The sequence below is a fragment of the Schistocerca americana genome, chromosome 9, assembly GCF_021461395.2.
Source record: "Schistocerca americana isolate TAMUIC-IGC-003095 chromosome 9, iqSchAmer2.1, whole genome shotgun sequence".
NCBI classification, from domain to species: domain Eukaryota; kingdom Metazoa; phylum Arthropoda; class Insecta; order Orthoptera; family Acrididae; genus Schistocerca; species Schistocerca americana.
The window spans coordinates 105,355,310-105,366,359 of NC_060127.1; the positions used below are offsets into that span (position 1 = coordinate 105,355,310).

The following is an 11,050-nucleotide window of genomic DNA, read 5'->3' on the forward strand; positions in this document are numbered from 1 at the left end:
ATATTTATCCGACACTTACTGTCCTCGAGAACTTTACCTAAATTATGTACCTCTTAGAACTATGTATAAGATAATTCTTGAGTATGTGTTCTGTGTTCAGCCAATACAGATTTCCATGTCACAATACTTGTATCTCAGTATCATATGTTGAAAAATATATTATGCATATGTAACATTAGTAACATCCCACAGCCTAGGGACTAAACTAGACATCAAACATTATAATAATACACAAGACTGCAAACACAACTGAGTACAGACATTCTACAAATATCCAATTTTATTTTTTAGTGTTACTATAAGGAGTCATTAAAAAATGGCTCCATTTATAGAACTGATCATTTTAGGTACAGAATTATTTCCACTTCGTTCATGTGCTGTGCTTTCAAAGCAAAGATAGATGTAAGCAATTTAAAGACGCACAGCAACTAAGATGCAGTGGAAGGTTCAGAACTGTTCTACAGAAGTTATGTTGGTAGGTAGGAATTCAGAGCAGAAAGCATTATGGTAAGTCACTCAGAAACACAGACTGCAATTCTTTAAGTGCCCCACACCCTTATTTTTATACAAATATTCACGTATTTCAACTTCTTATCTTTTGGGAAGAAGTAAAGGACAGACAGAGAAATTTACCTCCAATATAAAAATATATATTCAGATCCTTGTATCAATGGGCTATGGTAAAAGTGAAATCCACCTCTCTTTTCCAGTATGGCATTATTGGTAACTTACCGTGCATTCCAATTCAAACAGCTGTAATTACCACAGCACCCACTACCTAACAACTCACTTTTGTTATTTACCTTTGATACTACGTGCAGCAGTCACTGAAAGGAAGTGTTTTTGCTAATATTGAACGATAAAGTGCAATAATTTGTTACTACTACTACTACTACTACTACTACTACTACACTACTTGTAATTTATTACGGCAAAGCTAACAGAGCCAATGGAAAATGTAAACAAAAGCAAAAAGAAGAATGATAAAAGAAGAGGAGAAATTGCACTTCATAAAATGAAACAGGAAAAGTAAGTATCTGACGAAATCTCATATCATCATTACACACATTCAGATAGAATACACAGAAGACGTCTACATCTTCAGATTTGGATAATATAACAATACCGCTTAATAAATGACAGAATGAGTTTCACGCCACTTGAAAAATTTAGAAACGAAGCAACCACAATTACTGTTCCCAGTTATTCATTCAATAATCTTCACTTAACAACATGTTATTCTATTGAACGAGTTATGGACTCTGTCCACAAAAATTAAGGAAGTGAAACAAAGGGGACACACTGTGTGGTAGGGGCAAGACAGTTGCAAAAGGGACTGTACAAATATAAGAGGAAGTGGATGAAGAAGAAAATCTGATTAGCCTAGGAAATGGAACGATGTAGGGAAATGGAACGATGTAGGGAAATGGAACGATGTAGGGAAATGGAACGATGTAGGGAAATGGAACGATGTAGGGAAATGGAACGATGTAGGGAAATGGAACGATGTAGGGAAATGGAACGACGCGGGAAATGGAACGACGGAGGAAATGGAACGACGGAGGAAATGGAACGACGGAGGAAATGGAACGACGGAGGAAATGGAACGACGGAGGAAATGGAACGACGGAGGAAATGGAACGACGTAGGAAATGGAACGACGTAGGAAATGGAACGACGTAGGAAATGGAACGATGTAGGAAATGGAACGATGTAGGAAATGGAACGATGTAGGAAATGGAACGATGTAGGAAATGGAACGATGTAGGAACAGAAAGGTAAGACGATTCCTGTTTACCATCTTGTCAATAACATGGTCATTAGAGATTAAAGTAACCCTCTGTCATGGGAATTGTGCTGAAATCTAAATTGCAATATTGGGTTTTGATACCAGCTCCTTCCCAAATGAAAGTTCAATGCCTTAATCACTTTGCCACCTTGCTCAGTATATAAGAATAGCCTAAGGGGAAAGGACTAGGGACAGAGCAAGTGGGTGGATGAAGTGGGGCAGGTTGAGAAGAAAGCAGTGTGTGACAGTATAACTAAACAAAGATAAAGTCTGAAATTGTATTACATGATGAACAAAGCACTCTCTCTTCATTAAATTAATCCTCTGTAACACAAACATGCAATATGTAATTTGTTCATCAGGAGTAACTGTATGTTAGCGATGACAGAAAGCAATACTGCAACCTCCACTTAAATAAAACGAATTCCCAAAAACTACAATTTACACCACTGTAGATAATCATCTTCATTTATCTTCAAAATGAATGTTTCTAAAGAACAGAATTCCACAAATCTTATGGTGCACTGACAGAACAAACTTCTGCAAATATACTAGCATCATATGGGGCATAATATTGTTTCCGATACAAATCAAGTAGAATATTTGATCTGAAACAGTAAAGAAGCTGAGCAGACACCTATAAGACAGAAAAGGGAAAGTAATAGTTCCACCCACAAACTACAAGTTAATAAAGAAATGAAGTTCAATACACAGTGTACCACAGACAAACTTAGGCAGGCAACAACCTGGTAATTTCCTAATACTGATCAACATCGAAAGTTTTTAACATATTTAATATGAAGGAATGTTCCATACCCCACTTTTAATACTGTGTAGCAGAACTTTAGCACAAACTTTCACCAGTAAAAAATTCATTTTGAAATGAGAATCAGTATACCCGTTTTTCACACGATGCACAACAAAGAACGTGGTTTTTTTCCTGTACATAACTTATGGTAATTTCTTTGTATGTGGAAGATTAAAGCTAGTAAAATGTACAATTACCATGTCACATATGGCTCTTCACATAACTGAACTACATATTAGACCCGAATCACACACCCAGTGAGTCAGTAGGGTCTACTGAGACAAAGAAAGATTATTTTAACTACTTGAGCAACTATTTTTGTTGAGCTATGCTTGTGTGTGTGTGTGTGTGTGTGTGTGTGTGTGTGTGTGTACACACACATCTACATATACATGCAGTATAGCACCACACACTCCTTTTTTAGAAGGTTATTTCCTCTGCAGAAGCAGCCAATGAAATACCTAATAACCCTCTATTACAAAACATAATATTAAACATTATTCATGTGAGTTACTACTCATGTTTGCTATCAATGCATTAAGCTATTGGCAGTCTTTTTGGTGTTATACAGGCAAAATATTTTCTGAAATTTTGCACGAATACACACGGTACTCTGCTCTGGTAATGTACAGAGAACACGAAAATATCATTATTCAAGCATGGTGCCCACTAAGTTACTAGTATGTTGCCATTAAAAAATACATTGAGCACAATATTACAGAAGCTGTGTAACTCCACTGTACTTCAGACGTTAATGAACAACAAGACGGTACAGCAATCACACAACTACATTATGCCTGCAATGTACACCACAGTTAGTATGTCACATGTTAGCTCTTTACAATACAAACAATCCTCCTCCTTACGTCTTGCACACAATGATATTTATCACAACCAATAATGACGGAGGACTGATGAACAGCATCAGTAAGGCAGAATGCTCAGTGGCGACAAACCGTGTGGAGATGACTGAATGATGATGATGATGTTTGGTTTGTGGGGCGCTCAACTGCGTGGTTATCAGCGCCCGTACAATTATCCAATCTTTGCTCAGTCCAATTTCGCCACTTTCCTGGATGATGATGAAATGATGAGGACAACACAAACACCCAGTCATCTCGAGGCAGGAGATGACTGAATGACTCAGCTTAAGTTGCAAAGAAACACACATTGTTTTCAGTTTTTTCAGATGAAGTGATGAAATGCTTAGTAGCTATCAATATTAGTTTTTAAGTAAATATCCTTCAGTTGGATCCATCATCATCATCAGTTGCGGTGTATCTGTTTAAACTCTTGACTGATATAGAATTTTAGAGCATAATAGTTACCCCGGTAATGGATTTGCATTTACTATAACACCCCTTGTTCACAATTTTGAATGTGTGACACTGTAATCGAACGGATGAACCTCTTTAATCTCTTTCATTTTCATCCATCCATCCATCCATCCATCCATCCATCCATCATACTCTGTAGATATGATCAAGAAGGTTCCCTTGTGGGATGTGAAATGAGTCAATTTATGTATTAACAAAAGACAAAGCATTCTTAGAAAAAATGTGTACACTGCACTATTCACGAACTATCATTATGAAAGTTTATATTGAAACTTGAAGAAAACAAACTGTGATGCCAGCCAGTGTCCTGTAGCCAAATATTTTTGGGAAGAAAACACTATATACTTGATAGGTTCCTGATGTCTTAAACAATAAGCATTACAGTCTCCATCAGTGACTTCTAAAGTCTCAAGGTACAATATGCCTACACTCCATCCACCTTTTTTCATTCAGACTAGAATGTGTCTGCTCTGTTGCTTCATCATCTTTCCTCCAATTTTCTAATCAAATCTTACACTAGAATTTTCTCTGTGTGTGTTCATGTTTGCCATCCTTTCTTTTTATTTTATAAAATTTCTTGTATGCAACATTAGGTTCCACTCTTGGACTTTGCAACTACAGCCATTGTGTCAGTCGGAATACTCCGGAACTTCTATTTCAGCCATTAGTCCATTACTACTTTCTGGTCATTTACTATACTTTATCTACACAACTACATAAAGACAAGTTGTTCTTTAAGACTGTCATCAAAACCCTTGAAAAGTTCTTTACCAATTTATTTCAAATTTTTACACGACACTAACAACCATTCAGACGGATATAAGCTATACAGTGTTTTAAACAACAACTGTGCTGTGGAAATGTGCAGATCTGACTGCCTTCTCAAAGTCAGTTTCATCTATGATAGAGCATTACACAATTTGTTTCTCCCACATATATTTTTTTCTCCTGACATGTATTTTCAAATAATTTTATTCATAACAATGTGCTGCTTTGTTTTTCTCACTGTTTTCTTTAAAACAGGAAAGTTTTATTTATGGCTTAGCAGCTTACGATTAGCATACTACTATCGAATCTGTATCGTCCAAAACTTTGCAATCCTATCCGTTCACAGATTAAACTATGTAAGTATTGAAGGTACTAGCCTGATAAATCCAACAGCTGGAAAGGCGTGCCTCACACTTCCTATACAATTTATCCCAAACAATTTACCCATTTGTGTTAAGAAAATTGAATTTCAAATCTCGGTTTCATTTACAATAACAATAAACTGGGCTCAAGCCCCGAGACGCAGCTAAGAGGATGGATGGGGAAGGGAGGAAGGGGGCACAGAGAAGGGAGTAGTAGATGGGATGGGCAGAGAGAAGAGGAAGGTGGTGCAGAGGAGTTTAGAATATACATAGAATTTTAATACATATTTAGCAATAGCCAAACACCGCGGCGTTCGTTAGTCTCTTACATGACTCAACTGATTCAGTATCTATCGATGCACTTTTAAAAATCATTATCCTGTTATTTATATCAAGAAACTTGCAGAACTTTTGAAACTATACAAAAAAGCTTCTTTGGTAGGGGAGGGAAGGCGGGAGTGGTCTACTGCCAGCTTTGATTTTGGAGTACCTACATTCTCAACTGCCAGTATTATCATACAAGAGTTGCAGTATCTTTGGAATCAATGTCAAGATGAGAGAATTTAAGCACCTGAACACCATTTTCGTAGAAGAGTCATCATGCCAGATAGAGATATATGCATGAATGTAACTGGAGGACCATTCTTGTTAGTCTGACATGACTTAAGAAATTAACCCCTCTAGATATACAGAACATATATGTGTTAACTATGGAGTATCCTGCAATAAGACACACCCAAAACTAATGTTTTCAGGCAGAAATTTAGGAAAATGTTCTAGCCAGTACAAAATAGAAGATTTGATAAACAGTCAGATTTAGCCCAAAAATCGTCAGTCACACGAGATGCAAGTGTCTTCCCTCCCACAGGTCACATATTTAATGGACCCACACTGACGGCTTGTTGAAATGTTCCATTTTATTCCCAGAGGAAGATGAGCCCAAGGCAGATGTGGAAGCAGTTCTGTTATTTGTTCCCAATCCGTGTTCATGAAGATAGTGACAGAGGAAAAAGAATCGGGACAAAGTCGAGGGAAAGCACTGCACCTGTGCACCTGATTGCAATATTGATATGACTGAAAAACTACACTCTGAACGTGCAAACGGCCAGCCGTGCAAACGGCCAGCCGTGCAAACGGCCAGCCGTGCAAACGGCCAGCCGTGCAAACGGCCAGCCGTGCAAACGGCCAGCCGTGCAAACGGCCAGCCGTGCAAACGGCCAGCCGTGCAAACGGCCAGCCGTGCAAACGGCCAGCCGTGCAAACGGCCAGCCGTGCAAACGGCCAGCCGTGCAAACGGCCAGCCGTGCAAACGGCCAGCCGTGCAAACGGCCAGCCGTGCAAACGGCCAGCCGTGCAAACGGCCAGTATGTTGTGGTTTTTCATTATGTAAGTGTCTAATAATTGTAAACTGACTCACTCCACATCATAACAACAGTTCTGGGATCACATTAGCTTCATCCGAAAGTTACAGAATTAATTACTATTCATTAAGAAAAGTAAATCTGATAAATGTTGTCAAGAAAATTGTGCAAGGTGAAAGAAACCAGACACCAAGGAGGAGGAATACATCAATTTGTCACCTTTAATTGATGAACAACAACAACAACTGTACAATGCAGACAGTTCTAGATGAGTGCAGAAATGAAAGAATACAATTAGTCAGTCTGAAATCTATGTTAAAGACGACATATATTTGCTTTAGCTCAAAGAAAATAACTGATTGATGAGGCTCTGCATTTACATCCGAAACAGCAAGACCCTAGTGCTCAAAAAAGAACTGGAATTTGATGGCAGCTGGCAACTAACACTCTACTTGCTGAAATATGTCACAATGTTTAATCAAAGTAGACATACATCTCATGGTTGACACTCTCGAGGCCACAAATAGCCTCCCACTTTCCAAATTCAGATATTGTACATGGATTTGGGTTTCACCAAGGATGTGTTAGCAGACTACTGGTTATCCGGGGCCTGGTGCTTCCACATTTCTTACCCTTGGCAAAAGCAAATATGTAAAATCTCAAAAACAGATCTCCGAGTGCACAAAGAAAATCCTACAACTGAAACATACTGAGGAGTATAATTAACAATGTCCACTGCCCATGTGGCCATACGATCAGTGTTGCTGGCGACTGATGCGGAGGCCTCGTGTGTGGTTTCAGGAAACCAGATGACGAAACGGGCCTACGCAGACTCCAGTGATTAAATGAGAAATGGCTTGAAAGTAAATCTACTGTTCAAAAAAGTTAACAGTGTATTAGATCATGCTGCCTACATTCCCTTAACTGCATCATATCTATGAGGATTATTCAAGAACCCCCCACTCAACCACTCTTTAAGCATCATCAGCAATTTTCTTATTGCAGTGTTATTTGGGACCACTGTACAAGCCAGCATGAAAACAAGTTCAACAAAACTAATAAAGAGGGGAATGGAGGACCATGAATTAATACAAAAAAGTAACAAACAGAACGCTTAATTCAATAACAAAATATTTTATTAAAAACAAAAATACAACAAAAAATTACAACCTTTGAGATGCTACTGAATAGAGACTATTAACCAGCAAAATTATGCACTTTTCAGAGGTTTTATTGATTTCATTTACCACAAACATCAGTGGCTGCTGAAGGCTGTGTGTTCTATACAGCTGAAGATTACAAGGAGATACCCAATCCAGTGTCAGTACGATTGACATAATCTGAGTTCAGTTACATTAAATTTAAATATAGCCATCATGAACAAGATGTTTCTGTGCTGCTAAAAATGTTTCTCAGGAACAGTTTCAGCAAGTTAAATTATGAAGCCAGCCAAGATGCACTATCTACAAATTGGTATTCGCCCTTATAGAAGCTAACCATTGAACTGCCTTCTGAAGTTTGGGTTACTCTTCAACCTATATTGCCACTATCTTAATACCCTTGGTCCCTCCCACCCCCTCTCGCCCTCTCGCATTCAAATAAAACTGTGACAAAATAAATCTAGAAACAAAAGCTACACATACTATTAATGGGTGTTTTTCGATATGTTTGGAGGCTCAGTTATAGCAGTCAGTCAATCCATCCCATCGAACATTAATTTCCTCGTTTCAAACTGAGAAATAACTGGCATGCATTCCAGTTTTATGCATATGGCACAATAAAGAAAATGTGAAGAGCAAAACATGACAAATAGCCTTCAGCAGACTACTATGTCCCGTAGTAACCATTTGAGGAGGAAACAGAATGTAGTAATAATGAAAGAATGTATTTCATAAATAATTACAATAAAATAAATCAGGCAAAGTGCAAAAATAAAAGAATTTTTAAAAAGATCTGTCTTCAAGCAATTAGAAATAATGCAAGATGTAAGTCCACTTCCAAATTTTACCAAATTCTGCAAACAAACAAATGTCCACTATCTGTAAATAGCAGGTCACATCCACTCCGAGACATCAAACATTTTATTCATTCCCTTCTTCATTGGCAAAGAATTTTTACTTTAAACAGCACTATAACTATTATGGTTTTTTGATAATCAACTCCTCACTAGTCATTTTCTTATTACAGTTAACAACAATATTAATAAAAGCTTTGAAGCAGTTCAACAGTATTCACAAAGTATCTCAACAATACAATATCAGGATTCCAACTGCAAATACAATGGAAGCAACACGAGGACATCATCACAGAAAATAATTGTCCAAATCATTGGAATTAAAGCCTGAAATTGCTTCCTGCTAAAATCTGCAATGTTAGCTAACCGCAGACTTACTAAAAGAATGGAAGCCACAAACACTTCTTTTACAATTACTGTACATCAACATTATCAATTAAAATATACATGGCAAGATCAACAGGCATCTGTCACATTAAGCACCACTATGTATTTCACCAATTTCAATCATTACCGAACAAAATGTCTTCTGGAGCAATCTATCATAGAACAACATTTTTAAAATCAGTCGCTCAAAAGAACCAGTCACACTATCAACTATGACACAACCAAAAGCCTCTACAGGCAATTAAACTGTAAGTAGTTTTCAAAAAAATAAACTTACACTCATTATCAGATAAACAACTGATTTCTATTACTAATACCCAGCTAGATTTACAAACTAAACAGTGAAAAATATTGTGCACATGTCTGAATGTAAGACCACAAGAATACAGAAGTAAATTACTTTGTGTAACATAAGTCATACAGTACTTGGTAGTACACATCTGCATTCAACACACCTTCGGAAGACATACAAATACTGCATTTCCATTACCTTCGTAATTGTTTTTTTACAATGAGACAGGGCAAGAAGCCACCACTTACCAAAAGCAAGTGGCAAGGATAAGAATGAGAAATCTGATAGAAATTACAATTGCACTGCAATGGTTGCCAGCTGGAGAGCTTCATAAATTTAACTACACAGATACATAAAAGTAGCTACAAATACAATTCACAAGAAGCTGTACTACGCTTTTGGCGAGTGAAGGCAAAAACTCCTGTCTCAGAAATCGTATACTGTAATGGTATGTACTGTTCGTAACACTTATATTTAGTATAAAATTGCAAACAGGAAGGTATAAAAATTGGGTCAACAATCGAGACATCGCTAGAAGTAACTACATTCTTTCCAAAGGAATGATAGGAGAAAATCTCCAATGAAGAAAATTTAATTAGATATGTGCAAACAGTTTGTGAGGTTTCCTCCTCAGACCGTCTAAGAATATGAGAAAAATGTTCTAAGAGACACCAGTAAATTGTATTTATTAGCTTCCATTAACCAAAATGTCCCATTCACCATGTGCAAAATTCAGCAGCTAATACGGTCACAAACGTTATTGCCGCATTTTGCTAAATTCAGAGGATGGCAATAAAAAACCAGCTTCTTTACTTACTTAGTTGGTCCCCACCCAGAGAGAGAGAGAGAGAGAGAGAGAGAGAGAGAGAGAGAGAGAGAGAGAGAGAGAGAGAGAGAGAGAGAGGGGGGGGGGTGGGGGGTGGGGGGGGGGGAGAGATGTGGAGGAGGAGGTTGGTGAAGGGGGGAGGGAGGGTTCACTAGGATACTAAACCATAAACTATTGAAAATACAGGCATAGTAGGAACTCAAAAGTCTGTAAGCTGCATAATAACTGGTTGACCAAGTTAGAGATAAATCTGCATGCAAATGATGCAAGGCAAAACAGGAGCACAAACTAAATACACAGCTACACACTGCCTAATGGTCAGAAACAGCGAAAAAGTATAACAAAGTGCTGTATAATGATTAGCAGAAATGATTTTATTTTCTGAAAGTGAGGCAACAAAATAAAACATATAATAGAGAACCGTAGACTCTTGCAACTCTCACTGATGAGTACATTTCTGAACCTGCAACTCTCGTGATGTCTAATTGTTGTCTCTGCACTAATTCACACAATGAATACTATTTGAAAGAAAGATGTCAAATAGAATAATCTCTCATTAAGAACTGTTGTCAAATATTTTAAATGCTGATAATATTATTCATCTGACAGTTGTGAAATGATAGGTTTATATTGGAACCCTGAAAAAAAATTTCAAATAAGGGTAAACGTAACTGCCCCCTACCCTTGCAGCTGTGGACAGTGGGTGAGAGGTGAAATGGTTGGGGGTGCGGTGTGGGGGTGGGGGAGATAATGTACAACGGTATTGGTACAACTGAGCAACACATCTAATGAAATAAATAAAAAGTCACCTAAGCAAAAAGGTTTACATAGATGCCGGGCAAGGTCAAATACACACACATAATTTGCCTCATCTCGAAGGAACTCAACCAGTTAGACAAAAAGGAATGTATGACAAAAGACAAATATTGCAAATAAATATGGATACAGGAAGACAGAAAATTTCATCAAATGATGATGCTTTCACCAAGAACCTTGCTACAAAATTATACCACCTGCAGCTTTCTCTCTTTGATCAAAACTGAAAGTCATGATATAAAAATGAGAGTGACAATCGCACTCCTGCAGTCGACTGGTGTGTGGCACGT

General features: G+C 37.7%; 1 protein-coding gene across 4 annotated transcripts in view; it reads right to left on the reverse strand.

The window, feature by feature from the left end:
* Positions 1-11,050, reverse strand: part of LOC124550931 (kinesin light chain) — a 396,765-nt gene that overhangs the window by 17,610 nt on the left and 368,105 nt on the right. The gene's annotated exons all lie outside the window — the stretch shown is intronic.